This window comes from Neopelma chrysocephalum, unplaced genomic scaffold (genome assembly GCF_003984885.1).
Source record: "Neopelma chrysocephalum unplaced genomic scaffold, ASM398488v2 Primary Assembly neopelma1_23b, whole genome shotgun sequence".
NCBI classification, from domain to species: domain Eukaryota; kingdom Metazoa; phylum Chordata; class Aves; order Passeriformes; family Pipridae; genus Neopelma; species Neopelma chrysocephalum.
In genome coordinates this window covers 2,883,785-2,900,863 of record NW_020897692.1, presented here as the reverse complement: position 1 = coordinate 2,900,863, position 17,079 = coordinate 2,883,785, and the positions used below count along the sequence as shown (strand labels likewise).

Sequence of the window (17,079 nt, the reverse complement as noted above, 5' to 3'; positions counted from 1 at the left end):
AAAGGTGAAGTGAGTAGTTGCAGGACGGAAAGCTGATTTGTGAAATGTAATCTGGAATGAAACTTTTAGTTTAGGTAAGAGTATGCTAGAGTGATGTTAGGTCTATTTTGCATTTAGGTAATATATTTGTGATTTGATGGAGAAAAATGATGGGAAAATCGGTAAGGAAATTATTTAACTCAGGAACGATGCAATTATTGAGACATAGTTCATAGAAGCAGCAACCTGTAATTGGCTATATGTGCCTGTTGGCTTCTACTTGTAGAGTATAAATGCATTTTATAAAGCTCACTCCTCATCCGTGCTTTAAGGGTATATATCCTGTAGAAAAGGTCTCTTCATTAAAAGGGTCAAGGAGACAGCAGCTTCATTGTGGTGGCCACACTACAAACGGGGAAAGAGAAGACGACGCTGGCCTCCATGGCAGCCCAGACAGTATCCGCTCAAGTTCTAACACCTCAGAGGTTATGTACAAAGTTAGTTGTCTACTCAGAAAGACAATAAATAATGCAATTTACTTAAAGACTTCAAATTGTTCAGGGTGTTCATTAAGCACAGGGCAAATAGAAATCAGTCTGGAGAGACTGAAGACCATGCTGAGAAATATTTGCCCTATAGAAAAATCGTAAAGTACACCGGAAAGAAAGGGAATAAATTGAGGAGCAGCAGTAAGAACATTGACCTAGTGTGTGAACACAGGAATACTCTGTGTTTTTCTTACCGAGATGATCCACCCCTTTTCACCATCAGACTGGATTGCCATGAGGCAGTACTTGCAGATTGTTCAGGCATGAAAACCGGTGACTCCTTAGCTTTGCAAGGGAAAATTTTAAGCTCCTCCCTTTCCGTTGCCCTTGTTGCCATGTTAGACCATGTTGTTCTCCAAAGCAGTTTAAATTGTGTTTTCTTGCTATTGCTGCTAAAGCCCTCATCTGCTCTCTTGGCTTTTTAACCAGGTTTCTCACTGCACTCCTCTGCTCATATAAAATACAGCTGCCAAAATAGCCACGTCAGTTGTTATGACAGGCTTGCCTTTGCTCTGAAGCTCTATTTTCTTGTCCTGTTTCCTGGTACATCAGAGCCAGCCTTTATGTTTTTGCCATTGCATTCACCTTGGAACATGTCCATTTTTATTCACTTAGCTGCTGTGGTCGCAAACACCTTCAGGTTCCCTCTAGGTAAACCCTTTGTGCTACAACAGGTTCCTCAAATTGATCTTCCCAATAACAGCTAAGGAAAGAAAACTAAAAAAAGACCAAAAAGGGAAAGTTACCAAAAGAGAGTACTCTGATATGAATTCACCAGCAAATAGGATGGCTGATACAGATCTATTTTAAGCTTTCTAAAGCAATTGAGACGTGTACTTAAATGCATGATCTTACTTCCATTATTTTTGTCTTATCATTCTTATTTTGTCTTCCATCGTTTATTGTATTTTGGCTCAGGAAAAATACTTCTTGTGGCAAATTTTCCCCCTGCAAGGGAATGTTCATAATGTAATTTTTGTTCTGATGGAGTATTCCAGGAACTTGAGAAAAGATATGTTGTTACTATGATATTTTAGAAACTATAACTAAATGGTACATGATCCAGTTAAAGTATATCTTTATAATGGAGTGGGTTCTGTGGAGATATAGTTTTGAACTATATTAAAGAAGTTTGAGCTACCTGATGACCCAAATCAACTCAGTTATGTAGCAGGTTCTGTCCATCATCTATTACATAAGCAAGACATCACTCCTAACACAAAAGTGCAGGGCAACTTCCACTGAATAATAAATAAACATAAATAATAATAAAATATATTGTATTAAAAAAAAGTATTTCCGATTTCCAGTCTGAGCAAAAGTGAGAATTTTTCTGGTGATATATAGTCTAGATTAGAACCATCAGGAAATAACAACTTCCATTTGCAGTCAACCTTACTATTTTTCATGTGTGTTCTATAGTACAGCCACCATTCACATGTATTTAAGTATTTGTCATATAATGTAATGCACTCTAACGTTGCCTTTCTATATGTCTTAGCTAACATTTTAAAAAAAGTCTTTAAAACAACAGCAAAAAAGCATTTTAAGAGCCCAATCTGAAATCCCAGTTTTGCAGATACAAGAACCTTACCTTTAATTATTCCATTTATGATCTGTAAGAGAATCGAGCTTGCTAATTAGTCCCCAAGCTCACGTTTGCAGGAGGAAATTCAAAAACACCTGAAAAAAAGCATACGTTAAGCAACCTGACCTTGACTCTGTACTCCATACATTATGCTAGTGATGTCTTTGTAAACTGTTGTTTCAGCTGGGCTAATGAGTACAAGTCCTAGACAAGATCAGACTGAGAGCTCAGGAGAATGCAGGTGACTCAGAGCTAATGGGATATCAGATGGAGCAAAAAAAACCCAAAGACATGCACTCACTTTTGATTTCCCTGAGGGGGTAAACTGAAACACTGCGACAAAAGTCTCTTGGAAGAGAGGGAGGGGGAAAAAAAAGCTGTTGGTAAGTATAGAGAGTTAAGAGTGTTTGTGCTGCTATGCATTTTCAATATTTTCTGTAAGAAACTGCTCAGAGTATCCAGAAGAGTGTCTCATTGTAGTAAGTAGCGGCTAATTCCATTTTAAGTTTTTATGTATTCCTGCAGTACAGTTTTGGCCTTATAAGCACGTATCTAATGAATGCTGTAAGCCAAATGTTCTTCAGCTGCTTGAAGGCAGAGGTGTGCAGCACAGTAGTTATCCTCTGGAGCTGCACTCAAAAGCCTGCTGTGTATTTGGCACAGGCCTGGCTATATCCTTAGCAGACCAGACAGTTTTCATGCAAGCTACAGTACTTAGTTTATATCCTTGCCCTACACACTGGCAAGCTGGGAATATTCAAAAGGCTTTGACCTCAGTTTTGAAGCATACTGGCATACTCCAGACAAAATCAGAGGCTAATTAAGAGGCATTTTACTGAGATAGTCAATGATAGTGAACTAAGAGAAAATCTTTTAGTGTACATGAACCAGATAAAAATCAATTTTTGCACATTTGTTATCCTTAAAACACAAGAAACCCCTATATTTAAGTTTGAAAATACCTAAACTACAACTGAAATATTTAATGGGTTCAAAATTACTAGGAAAGGGCAAAAAGGCTATGAGTTAACAAAACAAGAGACCTCAAGTTTTGCATGTTTGGTTATTTTTCCTGGAGGTCAGACTGGAGAGGTGTGACAAACACAGGGGAAAGTTAGACAGAAAGGAATGCAAAAAAGGGCTAAACATGTTGTGCCTTTTTGGTACTCTATTTGCATTTCTTCCTTCTGTTGCTTCAAATCACATTTGATACTTACTTAGTTATATTAATCTGATAGATTGCAAATATGTATCCAGGGCTGTAAATGTAATTGATGTGTTAAAAATATAATCATATTGGTCTGAAGTTTCTGCATCCTGCCCTCATAAGGGCATTCCAAATTTTTTAACCTGTAAGTCATAAATAGTGGGGTTTTTTTACTTTGCATTCTTACTTTGCTCAACACATTATTCAACATTATTATGGTTCGGATCTGTCATTTTCACTTGTCATGGCCAGTGGCTGTGATGTCCATAGCTGTCATTCAATAATAAGAAATTGTACTTTTTTCCTACGTGCATTATTTTCTGTGAATTTAAGACTGGTCACACTGACAATTATTTTATTCTTTTTGAGCCAGACAGACTATGATTCTGTCCTGAAAAGACTGTTTGTCACAGTAAAACTTATTCATAGTTTTGCTCAAAGCCCCATCCAATCTGGCCTTGAACACTTGAAGGGATGGGGCATCCACAGCTTCTCTGGGCAACTTGTTCCAGAGTCTTGCCACTGTGATAGTGAAGAATATCTGCCCAACATCCAGTCTAAACCTACTCTCTTTCAGTTTAAAGCCATTACTCTTTGTCCTATCACTACATGTGCTTGTAGAAAGTCTCTCTCCAACTTTCTTTTAGGCCTCTACTCCCTAGGCACTGGAAGTCTGCTCTTCTCCAGGCTGAATAATCCAAATGCTCTCAGCCTTTCCTTGTAGGAGAGGTGCTCTGTCCCAATCATCTTCGTGGTCCTGCTCTGGACTCACTCCAGCTATGTCCTTCCTGTTCTGAGGACCCCAGACCTGGACACAGTACTCCAGGTAGGGTCTCACAAGAGCAGAGTACAGGGACAGAACTTCCTCTCTCAACCTGCTGGCCAGGCTCCTTTTGATGCAGCCCAGGATGCAGTTGGCTTTCTGAGCTGCAAGGGCACATGAAAGGCACAAGAATGGAGTAGCTTCAGAACTGTTCTTTGTTTGACTCTTTTTCATGTTACAGAATTAGCGGGACTTTATTTGCTCATCAAGGCAAATAAATACAAGCTTCCCCAGGCAGCCAGGCGTGATGATGCTTGTTTACAATTGGGCAGGATCTAGGGTTACTCACAAACAAGGTTTCCAACTCCAAAGGTGATACAAATATGAGAGATTCAAGCCACCAGTGGAAGATCTTTCCTACATGGCATTTATATAGGTTAGGGTATTTAAAACTATCTATTTTTATACTGCCACACTCAGAAACAGAGTTCACAGGGAGGAAATAAGAGAGGTCATTTAGACAGTTTATTCAAGCTTCAAAAACCCAGACAGCTTCTTGCACATAGCGTAATCTGCTTGTAGTGTCATTGCAAAATCGTAAGCTAATTCCTGTTTGTTACCCCTGTGTTAAACACCATAATGGATGGTGTCCCAAGGCTCATCCAATTAATCTTCCTTTTACAGGGCACATCTTTGTTCATGAAGACATGAATCAAATGCATTTGTGAAAATTTGCTATTAAGCTTTGAGGTTGATATACTCCCCTTTTACTAGCATCATCCTCAGACACTGGAGTAGCATAACTAAAATCATTGTATTTCTCACTCTTCTGTTCCAAATCTGCTGGGTGCCTTGCTAGGATATAATGGAATCTTGCTTTCTCTTTTTTTTCTCCAAAGTAGTTCCATGAGCTCATTGTTCTCCAAATTTTACCTCAGGTCTACAGTTAAAATCACTTTTCCTTGCATATATGTAGGGAGAGACCACAGCTGAGCTGTGAGCTAACCCAGGCTTTGCTGTGTGCCCTGCCCATGATCAGAAGCAGATGCTGGTAGAAAGGACTCATCAGATAAGACATGGTCACAGAGATAGCAATCATCTACTCAATGCCTCATTCCTTTTATAACCAGAAAGGATATATGCACCTTCTTCTAGGTTGTGTTGACAAGTAAATCAGGTGGGAAGTTCCACTTGCTCAGCTGCATCAGATATTTAAAGTTGAAGACCTTTTTTACCACCCCTAAATTCAAAGTAATAATTCATGAAGTATAGCCAATAATGTCAGGAAAATATTAGAATTAAAAACACCATTCACCCCTGTATACTGAACTATGTAGGAAATTTTTAAAGATATTTGTTGTCAATTACTTCTTGATTCAAAATGGCAGGACTGGTTCATCACGAATATTATTCTGTAATTTCTCTGAGCAATTAATCAGCATCAATTAGAGTGCATTTGGCACACCTTTGGAGCACATATGTAGACTTTTAACTACTGCTTGCGAGGTTTGCTTAATGTGCTGTCTGAGGCAGCCAGATTCCGCAGCTGTGTAGGCCAGACTTGTGCTTCAGGACCTCATCACCTTCAAAACAAATCTTGTCTGTTGCCCATGAGTATATTCACCAGCTCGACCAGAAGCAGAAAATTGTGGGGTTTTTTCAGTCTCCAAGACCTGCAGACAATGTGCTCTATGCTGTGTTGAGGGGTTTTTGTACTGTAAGATTGTGGTAAACATCGGGAAGACACTGTTTACTCATCCTTCTGTGGAACTGGCAAGTACAAGCAATGAAGGTAGACTTGAACAATATTGTTCTCCACTACTTCTGAGACTAATTTGGGAATGAATTAGATTTAAGAGACAAGAAAAGGATTTTACATTTGTTGCTCAATACATTTCAGGCAAGGTAGTTCTTGGATGCAGGACTATAAAAAGTAAAGATTTTTGTACAACAAAATACCCAGAGTCAAATATCAAAGCTTGGTAATAGCAAAAGAATGTTAATCGGTTCTCATACTCTGCAATTCTATCTGTATTCTTTCAGAAGATATAAATATTAAACAATCAATGCCCACAATGTCTCAGCAAGATGACTATCATTATTTCCATTTTATAGAAAAACTGCAGAGCAGAATAATTAAATATTTCGGTTAATGTCAAAGAGTAGGTCTGCTGAAGATGTGCAAATATAATCAAACTGCTGATTCCCATTTTGGCTCTTTAGCTGAAGAACAGATTTTTTCGGCAACACCTCTCTCACTCATTATACATATCTTGCATAGTCTAAATTAGGAGCATCATTAAGAAGTCAAGATAATCACCTTCCCTCCTTTTTAAAACTATTTGCTATTTTATATTGAATAGATTCGAGCAGTTTTCTCATACGATTATGATGGCAAAAAATCTAAACACAAATCTGAAAATAATCACGCTGCTTCTCCATGTTTTCATGCTATAAGCAGACAATAACACCCACCGCAACCTTATTAAGACAAAGATTAGCAAATACAAGGGCTAAATTGTATTCTGTTTTCAAACATATCAAAGCCCTAAAAGACTAGCATTTACATTCTCCTTTTTTGCTTTTTTTTCCAAGACATTTTAAACAAACTTTTTGTGATGAAAATGAAGACACTGTTTGAACCAACAAAACCTCTACATTTTTCTAGTGAAATGAGAGGGAAGTTTTTAATAGCATGATATACAACAATTTCTAAAATCTCACTTTCAAATGTGATATGAAGCATGTAGAAAGCATGGAGAGGACAGAATTTGCATGTAGAAGGGATGGAGAGGACAGAGTTTGAACGTAGGAGTGTAATCGCTTAATATAATACCCAGAAACTTTAGAAAATTACCGCTGGCATAATTTTTGAATTTTTAGGTTCTGGCATAAAAGGAAAACATTTGACCTATGGGCACTTCTGGAAATATTTCATATAGAGCCTAAAGAGTCAAAGTCTCGTTGGGGATGACTTAGCCAACTACTTCATGTTCTTAAGTTCAAACCTGTGGGTCATTATACCCTCAGCTGCTATGCAGCATTCCCATTTCTGGAGACCCCTGCACCCAAGCTGTCAGTGAAGTCTTCAGCATAAAAGTCTACATATTGGTTCCTGAGATCTAAGGAAACCACACACCTTTCTACTGTGACTGAGCTTTCAAAAGCCCAGGGACATCCCATCACCCTGCTGGGATTCTCAAATCAAAATGTGTTCTCCCTGTACTACCTCACACCCCCTCACCATTTCTGGGATGTGACTGAGCTTCACTAAACACAGCGTGGAGAGAGAGGAAAGATATCTGTTTGACATGTAACTGAAAATGTTAACATATGATGTCACAAGATGTGGTTAAAATGTGTTTTGTTTCAAGTTTTAAAAAATATATTTAACCCTTCTGCAGTCTGTCACATGAAGCTGCTGTATTCTAGGATGCACCACAGATGGAAGACTTTCCACAACCACAGTGTTGAGGTGAGGTTCACTTTCTGCCACAGTAGTCAAGTATTTAAGTTTCACCTGTGATGCACAAAGACCTTAATTTCTGCATTCCTCCTTACAGCTTAGTTGTTAGATTTCTTTCCTAGAAGATAGGAAACCAAATCAAACACAGATGTTATTTGGATTTGATTATCTTATTCTTCAGAACAGCATTACAGACAACTGCTTCTTATGTCCCTGCCAAACCAAAAAGGATTGACCTTGCTTCATCCACTTGACTCCAAAAGAGAATTAATAACTCTACATCCCCCCAAAAATAAGAAATAAGCATCTACTCTCCCTCCCAAACAGTTATTTTATCAATTACTTACTGAGAGGTGTCTCACTCCTTTAATGTGAAAGTAGATTATACAACCAGCTTAGAAAAGACACCTAACTTTTAGAATATTGAAGTCTGTATTAAAATACTTAGGTTAGTTTTGAAAATAGCGATGGATTTCCAATGCATACAAATGGCAAGTGTTTTTACAAAGTGTGACTTTAGTCCTTCCACAAATAGTACACTAATGAATTTCACTGAGCTTATTGTTTTAACTTGCAGAATTCTGCAACATATAGAAATAGCCTAAACTATACCTGTTTTCAAAACCATTAGAATGTATTAAACTAATGTGGCCATCACTATGAGACTCAATTTGTAAGAGTTAATAGTTTTTTTCTGTATAAAGGAGTTTCATTAAGATTCATTATATTTGTTTAATTTTTAGTCTAAAGTTAAGTGATTTGTTTATAATTCATGTAAAACAGTTATAAAATACTATGTAAGAAGCTTTCAAAACATACTTTTATGTATAATTCTTTGCAGAGAGAAATGGAAACCCTCGCTGACCCTTAATATTTAATCTTCTCATTGTCACAACTTCTCTTTTTCTTAGCTCTTATTTTTTAGCTCCCACAGAGAAAGAATTCTAAAAGGAAATAGAAATAAGGGTCTTCATTCATCCTTATTATCATTATCACTACATTTATAAAACAATATTGTGACTTTACTAAGAGCATATTCTTACAGATTTTCAATGGACAACTTCAAAGTTAAGATACAGAAGAAAGAATTACTTGCAATTATTGCTGTAATTCATATGTCATTAAAAAGATAGCTCTGAATTGGAAATCGTGTTTTGGGGACATAATCTGAAGTAGCTGAGAGAAGAAAACTAAAGAAGGAAGTTGGAGTAACTTTTGTCTTAGAGACAGTGAAGTCCATCACAACCAAAAACTTTATAAAACTTCTCAAAATATTTCTTTGTTAATGTATTTTAATAACAATGTGCCACAATAGCGTAAATACACCAATAACATGCACTAAGAAATTAACATGGGACAGATCTCCATAAACACTTTTTTTTTTCCTTATGATTAGCTGCTGCAGTCTTATTGGTTTGTTTGGATTTAGATCAATGCCAGCTAAAAAAACATTTGAAGCATCTCTGGAAGTAATGAACAGATGAACAGAGACTGCTAATACTTTCTACTCCTATATTTCAGATAATGAAATGAAAGATTGGACCGTTTTCCTTTGAAGAATATATCTCAGCTTAACATTTGCTGTTTTATAGTATATTGATTGATTTTTTGCCAAGGGTCTAAACATACAATATACAAAGGGAGAGAAAATATAAAAGTAGTACCTGTACTGCATATCAGCCAAGGGTACATTTTCCTCTATACCGATCAGTTCCATCTATCATATCTATTCTATGATATCTTCATATCATCTTAAAACTAAGAACTGCTTTTTCCAGGCATTGAAGTCATACTAGAATAGAAACTGTGTTTTGCCAATCTAGAAAACTTGATGTCAATAAAAGAAAGTGAGCAAAGTCTTTGCGCACAAGTGCTATGCAGTGTATATGCACCTGTATGTACCTTCTGTGAGCAAAGTGATGGCCTCATTGCCATTTTGTGTGAAGTGATAGAAGAGCTAAGGAACTGTGATTCATAAGGACTGTCATAATGTCTATGCTGTATAAAATCTATGCTGTATAACGGCTCTGACCATGCTCAAGAAGTGAGCCAGCTCTGCTCTGCATCAGTGCAGTCAGTGCTCCCGTGCTGAAAGGTTGGGTGCATTACCTCAGGTAGATTACAGCTTGTGCTCACATGATAACTGAACTAAACTGGTGTACTTTGGTCTTATTTGGAAGGCAAACATGTTCAGGTTATAATCCAGCTATATGGGCCTACCAGAGATGCAAATCAGAGTTTCTTCTGCAATCAGTACAACCTACTTTATACACTTGACGTGACACTGAGATTAGGAAGAAATTTGATAGATACCTTTTTGATTTTTAGTTTTCCAGTCTGCTGAATTTCATCTGCACTGACTTGCAAGCCCAAAGCTGTCACAGATCTCAATTACTCGCTTAACAGAGGATTCAGTCAGTACAAGAGAAACAGTCTTAGTTACATGATAATTTCTGTATGTACCTTCAGAAGGCTTTACAAAGAAGGCAAATCTCTTTAACTTCATTTTATGTTTGAGGAAAATAAATCGGCATAAATCTGACTTGTCAATGTCCCCATCACCTGTCCCACCATTCAAGCAAGCCATATACAATGTCATCAGCTCTCCAACTGCTAATAGGTTGCCCATTTCTAATCTCTGTCAAAGTGTCATCATAGCTTCTCTTTTATGGTGGTCTAAAGTATGGTGCATATGTAAAGAAATTTAATGATATTTTGAAAGTGTAAATGAGTTTACACTGAAATAAACTTCTCCCTTTTGATATAGAGGGAGTTTTTATTTATACAAGATAAATCTGTCCTTCATGGTAAAATTTAACACCAGTTCAGTCACTATGCTTTCCATAGTTTCTGAAAAAAAAAACCAAAAAAATAAAAGGCTTCTTTATAGGTAGCATCTCTGTCTGATTATACCAGCATTGCCATGGTGTGACAGTCAACAATCCCTTGGGAGCAATGTTAAAAACTGGTACATTGATTAAGTAGTAAGATTGGCAGTCTGAGGAAAAATCTGTGGAAGGGACTAGAATGTGAATGTAGAGTACATGTGCATTTGGGATGACTTGCTGCAGATCAATGTCCTATTCAGCGTAGACAGTTCTGATGGCTGAGGATGAGGTTTTTGCCCAAAACCAGATCCTAGATCTGAGAACTCTGTAAGCATGCCAATTTTTTTTTAATAGAATAGAAAAAGAGACACTTTAAATTTATTTTTTTTTATGTTTCAGTATATCTTTCGCCAGCAGAATAGAAGTATTCCATGTATTTTTGCAAAATAATTCACAAAATTATTCACAAAATAAACCCATTCTTTTTATTTCTTACATTTTAGGAGAGAGAACAGTGATTTTAGAGCTGCTAGCAAGCACTAGTCATTGCTTTTATCAAATGTGAAGACAACAATGTGTACACCATTCCCAGGAAGAGACAAGCCTAAGCAGGAGTCTTTGTTTTACCAGTGTTCTCACTGCTAGAGAAATCAGGGGATGGAACTCTCCACTACGAAAGTTCACGGATCATTTTAGGAGAAAAACAAAAAAAATCCAAAAACTGTGCAGAAGATACTTCACCACATATGCTAACTAACATAGCCCTAACACACAGTAAAACAGGACACAAACCTTTAATCAATGGCAAATTTCTCTAAATTATAGCCGTTATTCTGTGACAGTAAATAGAGCTAGAGCTGCTCAGACCATATCTATTTCACATACATGATGAGTTCCAAAACAGAGAGAATATCACCCAAACATTTTCCTCCTCTTGGCCTACTCAATCACTAAACCAGTTCCTGATGAAGCGTTGCAACCTAGTTTATCCAACACAATTTTCCTCCAGACACTCCAGTCTGCAGTCATGGTTCAGATCCATGTGTCATAAAAAAAAATAAAAAGGAAAAAAAAAATTTAAAAAAGGCATTTGTTTGACACTGCTTTAGACCTTCCACTTTAAAAGTCCTCTGCTTTGAGAGAACAAGCCTTGAGTTATTTATACGGTATTGGAAGTATCCTGAAGTACTGAAACTTGGGATCTGTTTTCCTACAGTCTCATAATAGGATTTCTTGTAATCTCTATTTTTTTCTTCCTAATTTTTGGGGTACAACACATTAGTATTTCAAGCTTTGCACTGCAGCTGTGATTCCTAGAAATGTATCTCCTTGGTGAAATGGAAGCTCTGTGCATTCACAGTGCTGCAGAACCCAGGAACCTCAGGCTTCCTGGATTTAGGCTTACCATAAAATGTAATTAAAAATGATGGTGAGAACATTTCTAATACATTTATGATGTAAAATTTCTTTTTCTTTTTTTGTTGAGTTCAAATGCACCTATGCAAGCATACAGGGAAGATACTAACAGACATAAATTATATTGTTTTGCTGTTTCTTTACCATCCTTCAATATTATGGGGCTTTAGGGATGAGGTGCACCAAAGTCTGGCAATTCTCATCCCTATTTAACTCACTAGCTATCTGAGCCAGAGCAGTTCACAGCCTGTGTGTACTCTCTTGCCATGTTTAGCTATTCAGATCTATGTTCTACAGTGTGCTTGGGAAGTTGAACAAGCTAGGATTATTTAGAAATGTTGTTCTGCTTCTTGATTGCAATAATGCTACTTCCCTCATCAAAGACGTTTTGATTGGATATCTGCAGTAAGAGTCACAAAGGACAATGTTGGTGTAATTAGGATGCTAAAATGACAGTGGCAGAATGTTGGTTGAGCTGTGGGAATGACACTCAAATACTGGGTTTCATACTCTGTATTTACAATGGCAGTACACCTTCAGACATGTTTTATGATAGCAAACATCTGCCACCGTTATAATAGAGAAAGAGGGGCTTATTATTCAGGCAGTAACAACAACTTTCAAAGCTGCCAAGCGAAAGGTAAAGTTCTGATGACTGGAGACCAGGAAAGCCCATATTTGTGGACATCTGCGCGCATCTTTTTGCCCTTAGAAAAAAGTCCTTCTGTTACCCTTTTCCAAGCCTCTCTTTGGAATTATTCTGCTTAAGAGACTTTGATGGAAAAGTTAAGAGAGAGAGAGCTAAGAATTGCCTTCACGGTATCATTTATTTATTAGCCTTCTTTTGCTTTGATTTATCTAAGTGATTTTTCTCCTTGGCAGTGACAGGAGGAATTACTTTAGTGTGTTTCACTCATTTTGATAATAGTTATTCTTTATATTGTTCTGTGGCTTTGTTTATTATGCTGCTTTTTACGGCATCATAGCTTGACCACTTTGGAGTATAGACATCTTGATAGCTTAGTGGTCATATTTACACTGTGGCCAGACATTAGGGAAAGTTTGAGAACAGTGTTTCCCAATTATTTAAACATATTGAAAGTTTACAAACATATATATATATTTTTAAAATATATATTTTTTTAAAATATATATATAATATGGACATATTGAAAGTGGGCTCCAGTGTGGAGCCCCACTAAACGTAAGAACAGGACCTGAGCCAGCTAGATGTCGGGCCAGAGCAGGGCTCTGGATCAGGCATACTGAGGAACATGGAAAAAAGCAGCTTGGTGGTTCAGAACAGCATTGTTTGGTGACACTGCTGTCACCTGCCAGTGTCTTTCAGATGATGTGAGAAGCAGGACAGAGAGGGAACTGGGGTTGGGAGCAGATAGAGCTGAACACAGTCAGAAGAATATAATGCCTTTTATTTCAAATTAGGTATTTGCACAGTACTCTACACAAAGTCTGCAATCATAGGTCCAGACAGTGTATGCAAAATACCAGTGTTATAACCAAATTCATGGGATTTTAGTTCATGCTCATTAACTGGATAACAATTACACCTGAAAGTGTCGGTGATCTAGATCCTGCAGTCATTTTTAATTTGGAGTGTCTGCTGCTGAAGGAACGAGGACTAACTTTAATCATTAATAATGAGCAGAGCAAGGCTGGTATGAAATGCATGTAAGATTAAGGAAGAAGTCTACAGGAAAAGGCAGGGATGTAATGCATGGTGCACCATGTCTACATGAAAGTAACTAGCACCGTTAGTGAATACACTTGTAGGCATGGAAATTAATTCTGCATAGTAAAGAATATAGTAAAGCTGTGACATCTCCAGTTCTGATTTGATAATACAGAATACAGTAGGACATCTATATAGTATGTCTTTAACAGAAAAGTAACTATCAAGAAACTACCTCTATTCTGACACCTTTACTCTGGGTGAGTCTGGAGATCCTGTCTCTCCTGCACACTCTTGAAGTCTTAAGGCTTCCAGTTATTTAGCATTACTTGTCTGACTGCTGATAATCTTTCCTCTCTCTCAGAGGAACAGTACTCGGAGAAAAAAGATGCACTGCTTCAAAGTCCTTTTCTCCCTGTCTTCTCCCAGGTCCTTATTCCATCAATTTCCATGTATGTAATAATTGTTGCTGGATTAACATGCTTTGCCCTATCAAGAACACTCAAAATTCTGTTGATATGCCTTAAAATAGGTAAATGCACAGAAAATAGCAAACTCTAAATGATGACAAAGGATAGGAAAAGCGACATCAGTAGTGTTATTTGGATAGTTCAGTAAGTTGTTGGGGTGTTGCTGGAGCTGACAGATGTCCCTAGTTGTTGCTAATTCTGAGAAATGGAAAGGGCGTAACATTGCCCTAAAAAGAAAAGAAGTAAAGATGAAAACAGGGTCAGAAGAATGAAGAAAAAGGAACAGTAGAAGGGAAAAAAAGAAGAGAGGGGCAGTTAAGAGAGGGGGTCAAGGCTGTTGGTAGGAACCATGATGCCTGAGGCTGTGACCATGAGGAGACTCAGAAGCATTGTACATGTGCAAGCACATTAGTCAGGTCCTTAGAGGTACCCTTACCTGGGAAGCATGGTACTCCTCTGGGTGCTTGCTTCTAGAGTAACAGTTGCTGGTTTGTCTCCTGATAGAACTACTAATTACTCAGGCTATGTCTGTATCAAGGTGAGATGCATTTCTCCCACCCTTGCGCTCCTTTAGAAGGTAGTTCAGTTATAGAGCTTACGAGAAAGTTGTGATGCCGCTGTCCTGTCAGCTTGTGACATGTATACCTCTCCTCCAAGTCTGAAATATTCCAGCCATTTAGGGAACCAAAAATTGATAGTTGGAATGATTTCTTCTCCTCTGCAAAATCTTTAATGTTGCAAATGTTCTCTTTCTGTTCAGGGCAAAATTGAAATCTTTCAAACCATTCATTCCCTAATGAGGTCCACTGACATTAAAGCAGCTATAGGCTTTCCTGAAAATTTGTTTAATATCTAACAAAAATACATCCCTGAGAAAATGTTAACAACCCCAAATTTCTCACGGTAGATTTTTGGTTTGACAAACTGATAATGGACAAAAAAAATTAAACATTTTGTGATCAAGTCTCTTTGAACTTTCATAGATCAAAATATAATTTTATGCACAATGCATCAGAATGCAAAATTGTTTGAGAACCAGTTTATGAAGAGAGAATAGGGAATGAAGGACACTTAATTCATCTTGTCCAATGAAAACAAGAAAGTAATTTCCACCATAGTTTATAGCTACTGTCCAGTTTCTTCTGAGTTTGTTCTCCACTATCAGAGAAAAACAGGTTATACACTGCAGGATTTTGTAAAAGAAATTTTTAAAAATTGCTCTGCATTTCAAACAAGTATAGCTGTGGGAAGGTTTTTATTTTTCTTAAATTTTTTAAATCAAGTTATTTCAAAGCTAAATTCTGTGCCACATTTGCCTACACACTATCCCTTTCATGTAATTTCGCTTAGATATAGCAGCTAAATAAAACAGTGATGTAAAATCCCAATGGAAAAATAGATCTAGCTAGAGTAATCATATTATCAACACATCAGCTCTGCAAAACTCTGTCTTGCTTCCTTGCACAAAATGACAATTTAACGTATCTTTCCAGAAGTCTCCTGGGAGATCATCGTATTTTAGTCTCTACTTAGGAAAAAAAAATCTTAGAGAACCTATTAGAAGTCTCCTAGTGAAATACTTAAAGTTCAGTTCAGCATTATATGCCAGTTTCAGAGAAGCTGAAATGTAATTTATTTCATTTTACTTTCATCAGCAAGTAAAGGTCATCCATCCAAAACCGGCTTTTCTGTATGCACACATTTCATTTGTTACCATTTTAAGTAACACAGAGTGCAGTCAAATTCCAATATCTGTCAATCTCATGCAAGTTCTTTAAATAATCTTTTACTTTCTATTTAACTGCTTATACCATGAACATTGAATAAATGCTTGCTTGGCATTCGAACAAACAACTTAAAGCAGAAAGACTGCTTTTAAAATGTAAGGAGTTTTCTAACTATTTAATGATTAACTTGCCAGTTAATCTGGAATTTTCCAGTTATTATTAAATTATTTGAAATCTATAAATCTTCTGCACATGTAGCTACACCTCTACACATCCAAAGTAACTCAATATATAAGAATACCCCTCTGATAGTCAAACATAGTTTCTCCTCCTCTGTTGTAACAATTACTAATAACAGGTGTCATTGAGAGCTCACTAGGAACTACAAACAAGCACAGAAATAATTTGCAGACACACTAACTGTGATAATTAGGCTTACAGCTAATATGTCATGTCAGGTTATTTCTGTTTCTTTTGCAAAATTACCTTGTCTTGGCATGGTTAGTTATTCTTGTGACTTTGTTGCTATGGTTGTTGTCTGCATTAGTGATCTGCTTTGGAATCATATTGCAATTCTGAAATAGACTCCCTGGCTACTTCCCTTGTCGGTCTGGTGGTTCAGTTCTTTACATAATTTAGGTGTGCAAAAACTATTTTCCTTTCCAAGAAGAAGGAGTGAGAGGCATGGTTTCAAAACTTCTGCAAAAGTTCATGAGGATATTCAGCTCCAAACCAAGAAGAGGGCTGGGCCACCTCCGGTGTCCTGTAGCATGAACCCTGCCTGCATTCAACCACAGAACTTCTAAAACAGACAGAGCGCCTACAGCAGCCTGAAAAGGTTCTCACACTTCATAAAGGGCCATCCATTTTATAACATGCTATATATGTTTTCTTCTTCACTGCAAGCTGCCACCAGCAACTACATCTTCAGGGTGTTTGCCATTTCTTCACCATGCAAGAAATAAAATCCTGAATTCACTTCAAATACATGCTCAAACAGATTGACATAAGGTAGAAATGACACCTAGGTTTTCAGTCTCAAGTTTCTAATTAATATTTCTTGCTTCTAACAGTTTGAAATAAGGAATTTTTTTGTGCTACATGTTTAAAGGAAGCAAAATACATTCAGTTAATATGTATATTACTTGTGGTGTATGTATCTATTACATAAGCACACATTAGCTGCCATCTGCTGATTAAACCAAAATGAGCACCAAACCAAGTTACAAAATCTCCTCCCACCTTCACAAAATGGTACAATGCCTTTGTTGTTCTGGCTTGGCCAAACTTTCTCTAGTGGTAAATCAGCCTGCAGGATGAATGGATCTCTGGAAAAGAAACCATCTCTATTGCTGAAGGTCCTGCAACATGATCTGGTTAGTAAGAGAGTGATCCTA

The 17,079-nt window shown here is 37.2% G+C and overlaps 1 protein-coding gene across 3 annotated transcripts in view; it reads left to right on the top strand.

Moving 5' to 3' along the window:
* Window positions 1-17,079, top strand: part of FUT9 (fucosyltransferase 9) — a 102,776-nt gene that overhangs the window by 70,235 nt on the left and 15,462 nt on the right. Inside the window, exon 1 of one of the 3 annotated variants that reach the window (XM_027694935.1) lies at window positions 7,487-7,560. The exons of the other annotated variants lie outside the window; for them this stretch is intronic. The gene's annotated coding sequence lies outside the window, so the exon portion shown is untranslated. Of the gene's footprint in view, window positions 1-7,486; window positions 7,561-17,079 lie in introns of those variants that run through there. 3 annotated transcript variants of the gene reach the window in all.